The 14,771-nt window shown below is 32.2% G+C and overlaps 2 long non-coding RNA genes across 2 annotated transcripts; both read left to right on the top strand.

Moving 5' to 3' along the window:
• The first annotated feature begins 673 nt into the window (after positions 1-673).
• Positions 674-11,423, top strand: LOC143066397 (uncharacterized). Its single transcript, XR_012975598.1, has 3 exons — positions 674-763; positions 4,424-4,476; positions 9,701-11,423. It is a non-coding gene; the product is annotated as an uncharacterized LOC143066397 (long non-coding RNA).
• LOC143067792 (uncharacterized) lies at positions 6,009-8,075 on the top strand. The gene is made up of 3 exons (XR_012976039.1): positions 6,009-6,671; positions 7,332-7,423; positions 7,891-8,075. It is a non-coding gene; the product is annotated as an uncharacterized LOC143067792 (long non-coding RNA).
• Positions 11,424-14,771: the final 3,348 nt, after the last annotated feature.

Below are 14,771 nucleotides of genomic sequence, written 5' to 3'. Positions count from 1 at the left end.
AATTTGAAATTTATTTTATGCATTTATACAGCAAGTTAAATTTATATCGTCACAAAATTTAACTTGGAGTATTCCTATATAAAATCTAATTAGTTACAATCTTCAAACATAATAGAGAGGAATTTATATTAGTAAATGTTTTTTCAAACCTTCATGCATGCAGGTATTTGTGGAGGGAATGAATTTCATAATATTACACTTCTATAAACAAGTTGTATTTAAAAATAATGCCATTGAAAACTTAACTTTCCAACCTGCAATCCAACTCTGAACACTAATATATAACTTGACTGAAACAACATCAACATTTTCAAATTTCAAATCTTTATCTTCCAGAAAGTTACAAATAGGCATGCTCAGTCATTTGATGTAATTTTGGCAATGCTCTTCCAAACATATAGAATTGTAAAAGATTATACAATCTAGCTGCGAACATCCCTTATATTCTATTTTTCCTGCTATCTTACTGCAAACATAAAAGTTTCTGCAAACTTGACACATGCTTGCAGCAAAATAATGCATTGTTTGCAGGAGGTTTACCGCTAACTGCAAACAGTTTTCAAAGGGTTCCTGAAAGCTTTTTTACAAACCTGCAGTAAACATTAAAGTTTTATAAAGCCTATCTTATACCATCTAAAATAGTAATAACATTTGTTTCAATTTTAGATACAAACTTTGGTACCACAAAAAGCGTTATAACGTCAGTAATTACAGTTCCAATAGTAGCTATAGGAATAGGCGTTTTGATATTTCTCGTTTCAAGGTAAGCAAATTTTAATGTATTTCATTCTGTCATATTAACCCGCGGGTCCTAACTTAATAATTAAATAAATATGTTATTAGGTCTTTTTTTAGACGCAAAGTTACTCATTAATCTCCTGTAACATAATACAACAGTACAATTCTACGCAACCTATCATTTGACACATTATATGTACCTAATAGATTACAGATCTATATATATATAGTAGCATGGGTTCGAATCCCGGCGAGGGAAGAACAAAAAATTTGCGAAAGCAATTTACAGATCTTACATTGTTAGGTTGATGTTTAGACGAGGTGTATATGTACATACATGCCTTATATTATTTCTGTGACTGTATCTTACATTACTTTGTAGGATCCTTCAATATAGATATTTCAGCTGATCTGTAACTATTCCATCTCCATGCCTTATATATCATGTACTGTACTGTATTACGACGCTAGATTAAAGCTGACCAGGAAAGGTAACATTCGGCCGCCGAAAGCTTTATTTTTTGTGAAGCCCAGGTGGTCGAGTGGTCTACCGCGCCGGATACAGTGCAGGCGATTTGATGTCACGATATCTCAGTAGCATGATTTCGAATCCCGGCGAGGGAAGAACAACAAATGTGCGAAAGCAAATTTTACAGATCTAATAAAATTAACGTTACCAATTTTACATTGTTGGGTTGATGTTTAGACGTGTTGCATATAAATTTATGTTCAAATTGTGGAGAATTCTATAAAGAGACAAAAATTGAACTTTAGACTAGAATAATTTTACATAGACAGCAAACCAACCATAAATATTTAACAATCATCAGGGCTAACGACCATTTCCATCGTTGTTCTAGTGGACGATTTGAAATATTTCCATTGTATATGGTCAATAGTCAAAAGGATTTTCTCTAGAGGAAGAAAGAAGAATTATTCATAAACATTCTGAACCCTGAATTAAATGATAAATAATATTCTAATTTTTACGTAGCATTTTAAAGACTTTACTCTAATTTTAAAATACCATTAGTAGTCTCCCTTGTATTTGGTAACACACTACTATTGTTAACGTCAACCAATTGTTTTAAATTGCACTCATGTATACAAGTCACCTTACCTGAAAAAGTGTGAAAGCAGTGAAAGAACTATTAAAAGTGATAAATTGAAAAATGTAACACCAGGCTACCGAAAGCTATATTATAGTAGAGTATAGGCGGTCGAGTGGTGTAGCGCGTTGGGCGACTTGTTGTCACGATATCTCAGTAGCAATAGTTGGAATCCTGGCCCGATTATAAATCTGAAAATTGAACCCAAAAGTGTCAGAGTTAGATTATTATGTTGACAAATTTGTATCCATCAATGAGATTCGAACTCCCACATTTGATATATACTACAGCACCAATCGCTTAACCTCTTGTCCAGCGCTCTATATCACGCGACCACATTCACTATAACAAATATATACCTTCTATAGTCGTAGTATTACCTTGCCAAGTAAGTCGAATCTAGAGAAAGATTTACGACAGGTGTGTTAAACGTGTGTAGATGTTATATCATTTTTTTTTATTTATACAAAATGTATTTTTATTTGGCAGCAATTTAACTCAACACTTTTTATATTTCAATATATATAGAGAGAGTTGTCACTGGTTTAGACGTACTTATAAATATAATTATTTCTGTGATTGTATCTTGCATTAATTTGAAGGATCCATTACAATAGATAATTCAGCTAATCTGTAGCAATACCATTTCATGCCTCATATGTAATGTACTGTATTACGACGCTAGAATAAAACTGACGAGTAACACCCGGCCAACGAAAGCTTTATTTGGTCGAGTGGTCTAGCGCGTCAGATACAGTGCAGCCGATTCGATATCACGATATATCAGTAGCATGAGTTCGAATCCCGGCGAGGGAAGAACAAACAATTTGCGAAAGCAAATTTACAGATCTAACATTGTTGGGCTTATGTTTAGACGAGTTGAATATATATATTTATATATCATGAACTGTATTACAACTGTAGATTAAAACTGACGGGGAAAGGTAACACCCGGCCACTGAAAGCTTTATTTTGAAGCCGAGGTGGTCGAGTGGTCTAGTACGTAGGAAACATTGCAGGCGATTTGGTGTCACGATATCTCACTAGCATGAGTACGAATCCCTGCGTGGGAAGAACAAAAAAACATAAAAATTTACAGATCTAACACTGTTGGGCTGATGATGTTCAGACGAGTTGTACCAAGTCAGGAATATGGCCATTGTTATATTATCAGTCAAACACACAAGGGTAGTTTTCCTCAAAATCTGAGAAATCTTATCACAGCATGTCATCATGCCACAAAACCAGGTTCAACCCACCATTTTGTCCTTTAAAATGTCCTGTACCAAGTCAGGAATATGGCCATTGTCATATTATAATTCGTTTCTGTGTGTGTTACATTTTAACTTTGTTTTTCCGTTGTGTCATTTGTTTTCTCTTATTTTTGAAGTGTGGATTCACATTACTATAAGACGTGTCACGGTACTTATCTATCCCCAATTCATGTATTTGGTTTTGATGTTATATTTGTTATTCTCATAGGATTTTGTCTAATGCTTAGTCCGTTTCTGTGTGCGTTACATTTTAATGGTGTGTCGTTGTTCTCCTCTTATATTTAATGCGTTTCCCTCAGTTTTAGTTTGTTACCCAGATTTTGTTTTTTGTCCATGGATTTATGAGTTTTGAACAGCGGTATACTACTGTTGCCTTTATGTATATATATAAGTCTGAAAATTACACCCAACAGTGTAAGAATTAGATTTTTCTGCTGACAATCTTTTGTCCGTCCCTCAGCTGCTTTCGAACTCACACTTTTGATACACAACAGAAATATTCGCTTAGCCTCATAGCGCTCTAGACCACTCGACTTCATCCGCGATCTTGTATATATAACTACCGTTCAAGTTAGGCTGTAAGTTTAAAAAACAGTACTGTAGGTGAATAATTGACACATACAAGTAGCCGGTCAAGGTAATTTGCGACCGTCAAATCCCCTTTGACGATTACAATTCTCTACAAAAACATTACTGTTAATCCTATTCATTTGCATACAAACAAGAAATAATACGTCAGAGCTTGCAAAAATGTACACATTTTTCAGAGTCATGCGATAAAATTTAGAGACACTCTTTAAATGATCTAGGCGCATAAACGTCATTGCCTAATGTGCTATATATGATCTTATTAAAGCTGAAGTTTAGTTACTTTTACGATTCAGTTGTGGATTGCATTACATCAAAAGTTTGGGGTTTTTTGTATTTTTTTGTTCCGAATTTATTGTAGTAATGGTATGATATTTGGCCCCTTGAATAGTTTCATATGGATATCTGTACTCTCTCATGTATCAATCTGAGCATTGATTGGATATGTTAAAATGAATTTAATCCAATAAATGAGTTGACAAGAAAATAAGTTTATGCATAATAGATATTAAGAAATGAGGTTCCTTTTGTATAATATCATTGTTGTAGTTCTGAATTGAACACTGTTTCTTTATCCCTTATTATATAATGGGTTGGGGAGAGTGGAGAGATATAACAAGAAAAATGAACAGACGTTTGTACATAATATGTTTATACAATAATATCATAATTACAATTTGAAAGAACACAAACATGATGTTTTTTTTATTTCAGGAAAAGTCGCCACAGATTAAAGATTATAAATCCTTTCAATTACTTATTTACTAGTATGTTCCCTTTATTATTTGTAAAACTTTTGTATTTTGTCGATCTGTTAAATTCAATCAAATATCAAATGTGTTACTTTTCATACTAATATGTCGGAGCCAGTTTGAAGAATAATACAAAGTTAATGCACATGAGACGACAACAGTTCGTTTGCATTTTAGTAACAGCATAGGAGTTTAAAATTGTATAAATATGTCATGTAGTTTGGGTGTATGACTTGTAATTTTTGATCAACACGCTTTTTGATACTGTTTTTCGTCCTTAATAGATGAATCCAAATCTTTCTAACTCGGAATAAACTATTGCCGTAATATTTTTGAACCGTCAACATATTTTTACAGAATTCTATATAATATTTTTTTTTTATACCAGCTGCATTATAAAAACTACATTTTTCACTTCCATATATTAATACAGCTGACATATAAACATCAAATAAATACAATAATTATCTTTCATCTAAAAATGTGTTTTGTTTGCGATACAATACATTTTTCTTAAGCAGCAATATTTAACAGCGTTTGATTGGCGATAGATCAAAAATAAACTGACAATGCATTGATTAAAAAAGAAAAAGACAAATAATAGTATACAAGACACAACATAGAAAACTAAAGACTAAGCAACACGAACCCCACCAGAAACTGGGGGCGATCTCAGGTGCTCCGAAATGGTAAGCAGATCCTGCTCCACATGTGGCACCCGTCGTATTGCTCATGTTATTACAAAGCCGGTAAATAGTTAAATTCGGTAGGCAACACTCGTGAAAATAGAATGGGATTGTACTTACAACATAAGGAACATATTCGATGTCATCTGTGAAACGGATATTCCATAACGGTGTACCAACTCGTGATTACGTCCGTAAATTGTAGAAGGTAATATTTCAACTGCACCATTTGGAACTCATGGTTTAACAGCTTCATTGTGAGCATCAACCCCCTATCAAGGAAATCATGACAGGAAATACAAGCCCGGTAGTATCGTATTAATTGGGAGATACAATCTTCGGTTGCAGGCGCTAATAGAATGTTGCTAAATAGAAATGGAAAGTTCACAATTGGGAAGCTGAAATAATCCCTTTTGTCATAACACTTGTTTTCAACGCACCATCATTGTCAATTTCTAAACCTAACTCTTTTGTATCCTTTATGTCTATTTTGATGGGATAGATGCGTTCAACATAGTCACCAAATTTCGAATTATCTAGTAAGAGAACATCATCTATATAGCGGAAAGTAAAGTTAAAGGAGATTGATAACTTCTTTTGTTTCTTTTTAAGAAATTCTTGTATGAAATCAGTCTCAAAAGAATAAAGAACCAAGTCGGCAAGAAAAGGGGCACAAATTGTTCCCATGATAATTCCGATAGTTTGTTGAATAACACGTCATCGGAACGTAACACATATGTTGTCAATAAAGAAATCAAGCATCTTGATAATGTCAGTTTCAAAGAATTTTTTGTATGAATAATTAAGAGTGATTCTTTACAAAGTAGGATTTATCCTTCCCTAAGACAAGATACTCCCAGCAGGCACTCAACGTTTAATAAACGTTGAAATGAGGTTGAAATGTGATCAACGTATATTCAACGTTGAAACAACGTAACATTTTCAACGTTGAGGAATAAACCAACATTCAACGTTGAATTAACGTTGATCATTTCAACGTTGTAATTGGAACGTTGATTCAACATTGAATCAACGTTAACTTATTTACTCATAGTAGGCCTATATAAAAAAAAATCATTATTAGAAGGCAATATATGCATAACTGTAGAAGTATATATTTATAAAGAAAAGAAGGAAAAAGAGTTTTGGGTTTCACAAAACAGTATAGTACTAACTATTGGTCACTATTTCAACTTGAGTTTTGTGTCACCTAGTGACGGTATGAGAAAAGGGGGGGGGGAGGTAAGTCGTTTGATACTAAATTTCTAGGGAATAAGAAATATAATTTATTAATTTCATTCCACATAACTTTAATTTAAACATAAAGATAACATGTAAAGAAATTTAAAATAGTTGATTATCAACAATGATCGCGATTTCTTTCATTCATATTTTCGCGGGATTTGAACAGGAAGTTGGATTGCCCATGCGCATTATTCAAACACGCACCTTTCCTGTATTTGAAAAAGAACAACAAAGGACGAAGTCGAAAGAGAAACTTCCCGTTTATCACGTATATTTATGGTATGTAGATGTTTGCATGTGGCTATCATGGTTTGTCGTATTTATGAATTGTGTTTAGAAACTCTGAATTGGTATCATATTGCACAATTAGAGAAAATTATAACGTCAACATTGTATTCCAGAAAACAGATCAGAACACATGGAAGGCCATCATATATAATTTCCTCCAATTATACTATTTCTAAGAGCATTTAATGTGGAAAGCATATTTAGTTTCATTTTAAAGTTTAGGTAAAGATTGTTACAATTATTATGCTTAAAGATTCATATAAGAAAAAGGGGGGATAAGCAAGTGTTTACATTATTTTGCTCAGGTAAATTTCCCAATATGTTTACTTTATACTATATATATATGCGATTCTTTTAGTTTAACTTTAAGGCTTGGTAAACCACTTACTTTTTGACGATCATATTAAACAATGAATTTCAACTGGACAACAAAGTATTGAATTTGAACGATCGTGGAAAATTGATACTTTTATTGTTTTATTTTTGCAAAAACAAGTCAGTCTGAGCCTTTACTGATCTTCAGGTGATCTCTAACTCTGTGTAATATGAGAAATGCATGTTTACATTAATATTTTTGTGTACGTAACCTGGTTTTGAATGTTATAGCTGTCCATTATCTGATATCATAAACATGTATTATTTATTTTACAGAAGCTTGTCAAACAGATCAATGGCTAAAAGGCATCAAGTGGAGCAACATTAAAATTCAGTTTTGGGAATTCCAGTCTTTAAAATCATCAAAGGTAGGTTTTTTGTCTGTATAGCTATATACCATTTGTGTTCAAAGATTAATCTTTTGTTTATTCTAATTTTGTTTACCTTACATACCATATTATGTTTGTCTTTATATCTAAGCTATTCTAGTAAAGCTCTTTATTTTATGAATTTGAATTGTGCAGTCATCAATAAAAAAAACCGTCTTACTTTAATAGGTAAAGTGTTTTCATTGCTATCAATAACATAGTGAAACCCACAGTCTTACAAAACTCAGGTTGAAGCTTCTTTATTAACAAAAAACTACTAATAGTAAACATTAATGTATATATTTTTATTGATGATTATCTTATTACAATATGTGCTTCCTCATTATGGTTTTATTTATTTTCAATATGCTTCTAGAAACAAATTGAAAGTGGCTCAAATTTAAAATATCTTTTCAGGACATACAATTTATAATTATTATATATATATATAATCTGATTTTTTCCAGAGTTTAAATATACTGCAAGAGTAAAAAGATGTCACTTGGAAATACATATCTGATAAAGACCTCTCCTGCTTAACATTTACCGCTGAAAGATCCCGAGGTGGTGGAAGAATGATGACATGCAATAAGGACAAAAAGAGACAAATATAACAAATGAATCTATAAAATAAATCTTCTATCAAAAGAAATATCATTGTATTACTATTTTTGATATTATTGTTCCTGAGTAAATAAGTATTAATGTAATGGTTTATGAGGGTAATATATACATTTATATAACATATATGTATATATAATCAAGGACCTTTGTTTTTTGTGGATAGTTGTCTGGTTAGCAGTCATGCAGCATCTTCTTATTTTCGTAAATATTGCGATCATCCTGAACGCACATTGGATCTAATAATGTCTTCACTCTTCCTAGATATATATACTACTTTCAAGAAGGGTTTAACATTAGTTGGTCGTTTAATAAAAACTACTTTGAACTTGTGAGAATTGTTTAGAACTATTCAACAACTTCTTTCCTTTCTGTGGTGTCCGGGAATAAAGTGCATGTCTTAGTTTTTATGCAAACTGTGCAAATGCATTGAATGATTTGTCTTTTTATAGCTATTCACAACAAGAAAAACTACAAGTAAGAATATATCGAAAATGATAGGTGTCCACTTATAAATTAAATAGATAATTATGTCTATAATTATCGTTAAATACAAGTGGACACACACAATCATTTCAGCTATTCCTTCTGCCAACAGGATTTTAAGATATGACATTTATGGTCTAGATTTTTGACTTTGTACAAGCACCAAATGTTGTTTAAAGTAACAGTTGATGTATTTATTTAGATGTCTTCCATTTAACTTATCTATTTTGTTCATGTGTGTATTGGTGAGAGGGAAAAACATTAAAAAAAACATGTACACCCACACTGCCTGTTTACCATCTAACAACAGCAAAAATTTGGAAAGCAGGTAAAAAATGTGGTGTTTGTAGCTTTATAATAAATTTCATTATTATACTTTCAACTACTATTCAACCTTGAATCAACGTTGAATGGATGTTGAAACTTCAACGTTGAAATGACAACGTTAATTCAAATTTTCAAAATCAAACATAAATTTGACATTGTTTCAACGTTGAGAAACAACCTTGTTTCAACGTTGAATCAACGTTGAGTGCCTGCTGGGACTTGTATCTTTGTTGGCACTTCTTTTTTTTATAGAACAAAGTAATATCATTAATTATCTGTTTTAAATCATATTTTTTTCTGGACAATTTAACATTTATATTTATATTTCCAAAAGCGAAAACTAAAATAACAATAACAATACCGAACTCATGGAAAATTCAAAACGGAAAGTCCGTAATCAAAAGGCAAAATCAAACGATCAAACAAACTGTCTTACGCCTGACTTGGTACAAGAAGTTTCTATATTCATATGGATAACATAACTACTTAAAAATAAATATTGTAAGCAGATAGTTTTTTTTTATAGTGTTGTCACTATTGCAATCAATATAAAAAAAATCAGTAAAAATCTAGGAATCATGTACATTTTTAGTCAAATTTTTTCAAAGAAAATCTAGAGATAGTGATAAAAAAGGCTTTGTTTAACACCTTGTCAAAAGAAAATGGAAAATAGATGTAATTTTGAAATTGCTCTTTACAAAATCTAATGAAACAAGAAGAACGTGAATTGGTGAAATGTAATGCCTGTACCTTTCTTTTGTGCTCTTGTACTTAATTTCACTTTTATTCACCTACACAATATAATACAGAACTAACTATTTCTTTCATTTGTGTTTGTTAAAGGAAAACAGCCTGTTTTTGTCCAAAGTCGACACAAAACAAGTGATATAGACATCGAAGATGATGACCCTTACTCAGAAATAAGAGAATCAATGATGGTTAGACCTATGACAGTTTATGGAAGAAAACTTTCCATCAGATCATCGTACATTGACCCAGATGATCCGTATCATCATATAGAGTTAGCGACGTCATTACGAAGACCAAACCGAAATAGTTCTACCACTGAATACACAGATTACACGGAACCAATTGATGAACCGTTCCTCCAACCGAAAAACAATATTTATGAACAACTCATTATTGAAGAATTGACAGAAACACCAAGGAACAGTGACAATGCAATATATGAGGAAGTCGGAAAGAGTCAAAACAGTGCCTGTTCCCCTCAAAAGCAATCGAACACAAGTGAACGTTCCGACAAATGTAATTTGGCAACAGAAGATGATAACACAGAGGATAAAGGGGATAACTTTTCTGAAAGAGAAACGAACACATCTGAAATTTCAGACAAAACCGATGTCGTTAAAGAAATCAAAGACAATACAACATATGCCAAAGTAGTTAAAAAGGCTAAAAATGAATGTCAGAGTAAAATCAATCTTAACACCACAGGAATTTCAGACAAATTAAATTTTGTTATCGGTACAAATGATAAAGTGGAAATAAGTGAAAACAGCACTAAACCTATAGTTCCCATTACAGACAACGAAGGAGAAATGACCACATTTGGTGAAGCTGAAAGAAAAAATAGTACCAATCAATGTGAAGAGGACAACAGCAACAAAAATGTAGGATTAAATAAAATCATAAGTGATTGTGGTGACACTCCTGTAGTGATCTCTGTTTCAGTAGGAAACCAAACGATTTTTTTAGATTTGAAAGATTGTAATGTGTTAAATAGCCTTTCGAATGATGTTTTTTTAGAAAACGCAATTACTAGCGAGCAATCAAATGTGACTAAAAAGTGACGTACGGCATTACTATGAAGATAAAAGACATAAATGATACAGCCAACATACATTTAGATCGTAGAGACTTACACATGACATCTCAAGAATAAGGGATCAATATTTTAATATTAATTGTACATAAGTTAGATTGTATTATATATATACTTAACAAACGTGTTTTTACATGCGTTGTAAGGGGTTGGATTGGTTTCACTTCACTGTTATGACATGATATATGCCTGAATAAGGACTTTGTGTCTGAACTTGTAGTTTATACCTTGGTGCAGTTAAATATCAACTCAATGTATGTGTATAATTGTGACAGATAGTCGGCTTGTAGTTATAATATTGCTGTCAGTTTAAGTGGTAATCCGATTTCCCGATGCATGTTTCACTCGCAGGATTAAAATTTAAAATATGTTAAATTATAATATACATAATATAGTTTTCAGGAACTTTTCATATGGAATGATTCTATGGTTTATCATTAAAACTCTTGTGTCAAGCACCCGGAAACAAACATATGTAAACGGCCATGATATTTATATCCACCTCCTTATATTAACCCATTCGAAATTTAAAGTTCAACACTTCCCGGAAAACATCTATATATCATTACCGGTATAAGAATGGTACAATATGTTCAATAATACAACTAGTTTGTATGTTTAAGTATGACCAATTCAAATATCATTTCCGGTAGACATTGCTATTGACCCAAATACATACCAAATAGGTATCCATGTGAACCTATTTAATTTAAAAAATATCTTTTTGTGCATGATTATTGAAGTTGTCTATATATATTACTTGTATTTTTTTGTAATTTTTTCATACTTACATGTTTTGTACTGACTATATGAAATACATATTCTCATAGCTGTTTCTTTTTTTTTTTACCGAGACTAAGTCTTGTTCGCACCAAAGGAATGATACACTATTTTAATAAGAATCATTTAACAAGGTCAAGTATCGAACTCGATGTGCTGTTACCTGTACTCGCAGTATCGTTAGAGTTAAATATAACAGGACAGAACATGGAAGAACGTGTATTTGCAACAGCTTGGTACTCTTACAAACACATATTGTCATTACAGTTTCAGTATATATAGTAACAACAATGTTACCCTTAGTTAAACAACCATGAACATTTAAATGTGCTGTGAGGCTTCTACCATCTTCATAGAGAGTGAGGATTACCGATTCTATTCAAATTGATGGAAGAGGATTTTTAATTTCTAAAAACCGGTGTTCAGATATCCGTTCTTTTTTTCAAATTCATACTTTCAGTTAATTGTTAGAATTATCCAGGCGGTAAATTCAGTACAGCTTAGACATTTCACTTACAGTGAATTCAGTACTGTTCAGTAATTGTTCAGACAGTTTAGTTTGTTGTTAATGTGTACAGCTAATTAACATCTACTGAACAATCTGAACTTAGTCTGAACGGATCTTGAATGCTACAAGCGAATTGTCTTTAGAGCTGTTAAGGTCAAAATAACCGTTTCAGACTATGCTTGGTTAACTAGTGCACATGCTTTTGAATAACTTCCCGTTCATTTATATTGTGTCTGTAACACAAACTCAGCTATAGTCATTGGCGACAAGATATTCAAATACAGGACATAGACTATTTCCTCTAGTATTTTCCTGTTCGTTTATTTAACAAAATGGCAGTATAATATTTTAATTGTTGTAATTGTTTTAACTTTTATTTCTATTAGTATAATTTCTAAAGCAATTTGATTTTATTATTTTTTTATGGTATCATTTATCTTATTTATTACAAAATTCTTTCTTGTATTAAACATAATGTTGAAATTATTTTCATGGCGTTACAAATTTTATCTATTTTAAAGTACGATAGACTGATCGTTTATTCCAGCAAACAAGTTATATGTATATACTAATGAAATGAAAGTACAGAGTTGTAATGTCCCCCGCATGGCCCATATTTAATATATCAAAGATACTAGACCAATAACTGAATAAACACGTTTTGGGTAGCGCTGGTGAAGTACTTTCCATCAGTTCAATATTTCAAAGGGCATAACTCTTTTAAAAAAAAGGCAATCGTCCACCATTATGGATCTAGTCTGAAATATTGCTGATATTAATCTACAGTATATGTTAAATAAAAAATCTGGCATAAATTGTACCTTTCAGGCTTTGAGAGCGCTAACGATGCCATTTTCCATAAATTTAATAATTCCAATCTGCTATTTAAAAAGACTGGACCGGTAACCATTATAGAACTTTTCCGATATATTGCTGATATAACCTATAGTATAAGTGTTATAAAATCTGGCAAGAATGCCCGCGAGAGCGCTAACAAGGCTATATACTTAAAACGTCGATCGGCCACTATTATAGATCTTGTCAGAGATATTGCTAATGTTAACACATAGAACAAAGAGCGCTAACAAGACCAAATAGGAGCGGACGTCCGGTATTTCAATGTTCTCCCAAAGCGTTAAGCAGGGAACAACAATACGTGATTCTATCAAACAGGTATCTATAATACTAAAATGACGAGGTCCAATTTGTCAGCCGTCATCGGGTAAAAACGACAAATCAAAGAATTCAACTTTATATATAGCTAATATAGGACAATGGTGTAGATTAAAAATTACACCACTCCAGACCTTTTTGTTTTCCACATAATTAATATTGCCAATAATTAACAAGTTCCGGGTCGAATCCGATACCGATACCAATAGTATATTCACCTGTTATCTATTATCTTATCTGTACGTTCCGCATCTGACAGGCGCACCACCAAAGTTTAACGGTGTATTTAGAATTTTGCTATATACTCGGGTCATAATCACAGGGTTGACACTACTAAAGTCAATCATTGTCAAATTGTTTCCTATTGTAGTACTTTAATCAGTAAGACTTTCTAAGATAACAATACGAATACTAAAAATCTAGACTTAAATAAGGCGTATGGGTACAGTTTTCAATTTGTTAGCGGGCATGACGTAAAACAGCGAATCAAAGAATTCAACTTATTTATAACTAATATAGGACAATGCTGTTGATTAAAAAATACTTCATTCCAGGACCTTTAGTTTTCCAAATAATTTAATATTACCAATACTTGATAAATTCAAGGTCGACGGGTTCACTCAGAAAGAGTTTGAAAGCAGCGAAAACTGTGTATTTATAATCCTCATGACTTTATCAGATGACAATACCATGGCAATACTAAAATAAGGCTTATGCATAGTTATATACTTTAATTCAGTCACGGACCCGCGATATCACGGGTTTGTTCTAGTAGTTCTAAAAAATCATAGATATTTGATTTCTTTAAAAATGGCTAACAATATATCTCATTTTCAACCAATATTTTTAAGAATTTACAGCTACTACAATAAGAAATGTAGGTAAACAATCATGTTATCAGTAAATTAATTTAACCTTCAGCCTATGGATAAAATAAAAGTCGCCTTTATCTTTACCGAAGGATACACAGTCTACTTTTTTGTCTCAGAACGTTTGACAGAATGGTCCATACTTTGTAGAAATAGGTGTCATATTCTCTACCATCATTTTTATTTCACACTTTTTACGGGAGATAAACGACTTAGTCTATTTATTTTTATTTTCGTTACACATTGTAAAGGCATCTTCTCTCGTCGCTTGAAGAAATTTCCATTGTTTGTATGATTGTGTAGTTGACTATACTAAACTCGTGTTTTATGTGGGGTTCTTGTTCGGTTCTTGTTGCTCAGTCTTTACTTCTCTGTAACGTGTTGTGTTTGGTGTAATGTTGTTTGTCTTTTTAGCTTGTATTGGTTTTTTGCCATGGCATGTCACTTTATTTTCGCCTAAAAGTTTGAATGTGCCTTTTGTATCTTTCGCCTCTCTTATTTTACCATCACTGACGGACGACAAACTCCAGGCATACTAGTCCCACAACTACATTTGTTAAAAGTACGACAAAGAAATATAATAAATCAAAGACTTATCACCGTGTTTGAAATTGAGTTAGCAATACGGTGGATGCTACTGGTGGATCAGTATCTGATAACCCTTCCTTTACATAAGATCACCCCGGGTTTTAGTGGGATTCTTGTTGCTCAGCCATTATATGATTTTAATATATTGTGTTT

This window comes from Mytilus galloprovincialis, chromosome 3 (genome assembly GCF_965363235.1).
Source record: "Mytilus galloprovincialis chromosome 3, xbMytGall1.hap1.1, whole genome shotgun sequence".
Classification (NCBI taxonomy): domain Eukaryota; kingdom Metazoa; phylum Mollusca; class Bivalvia; order Mytilida; family Mytilidae; genus Mytilus; species Mytilus galloprovincialis.
This window is presented reverse-complemented; position numbering and strand designations above follow the sequence as displayed.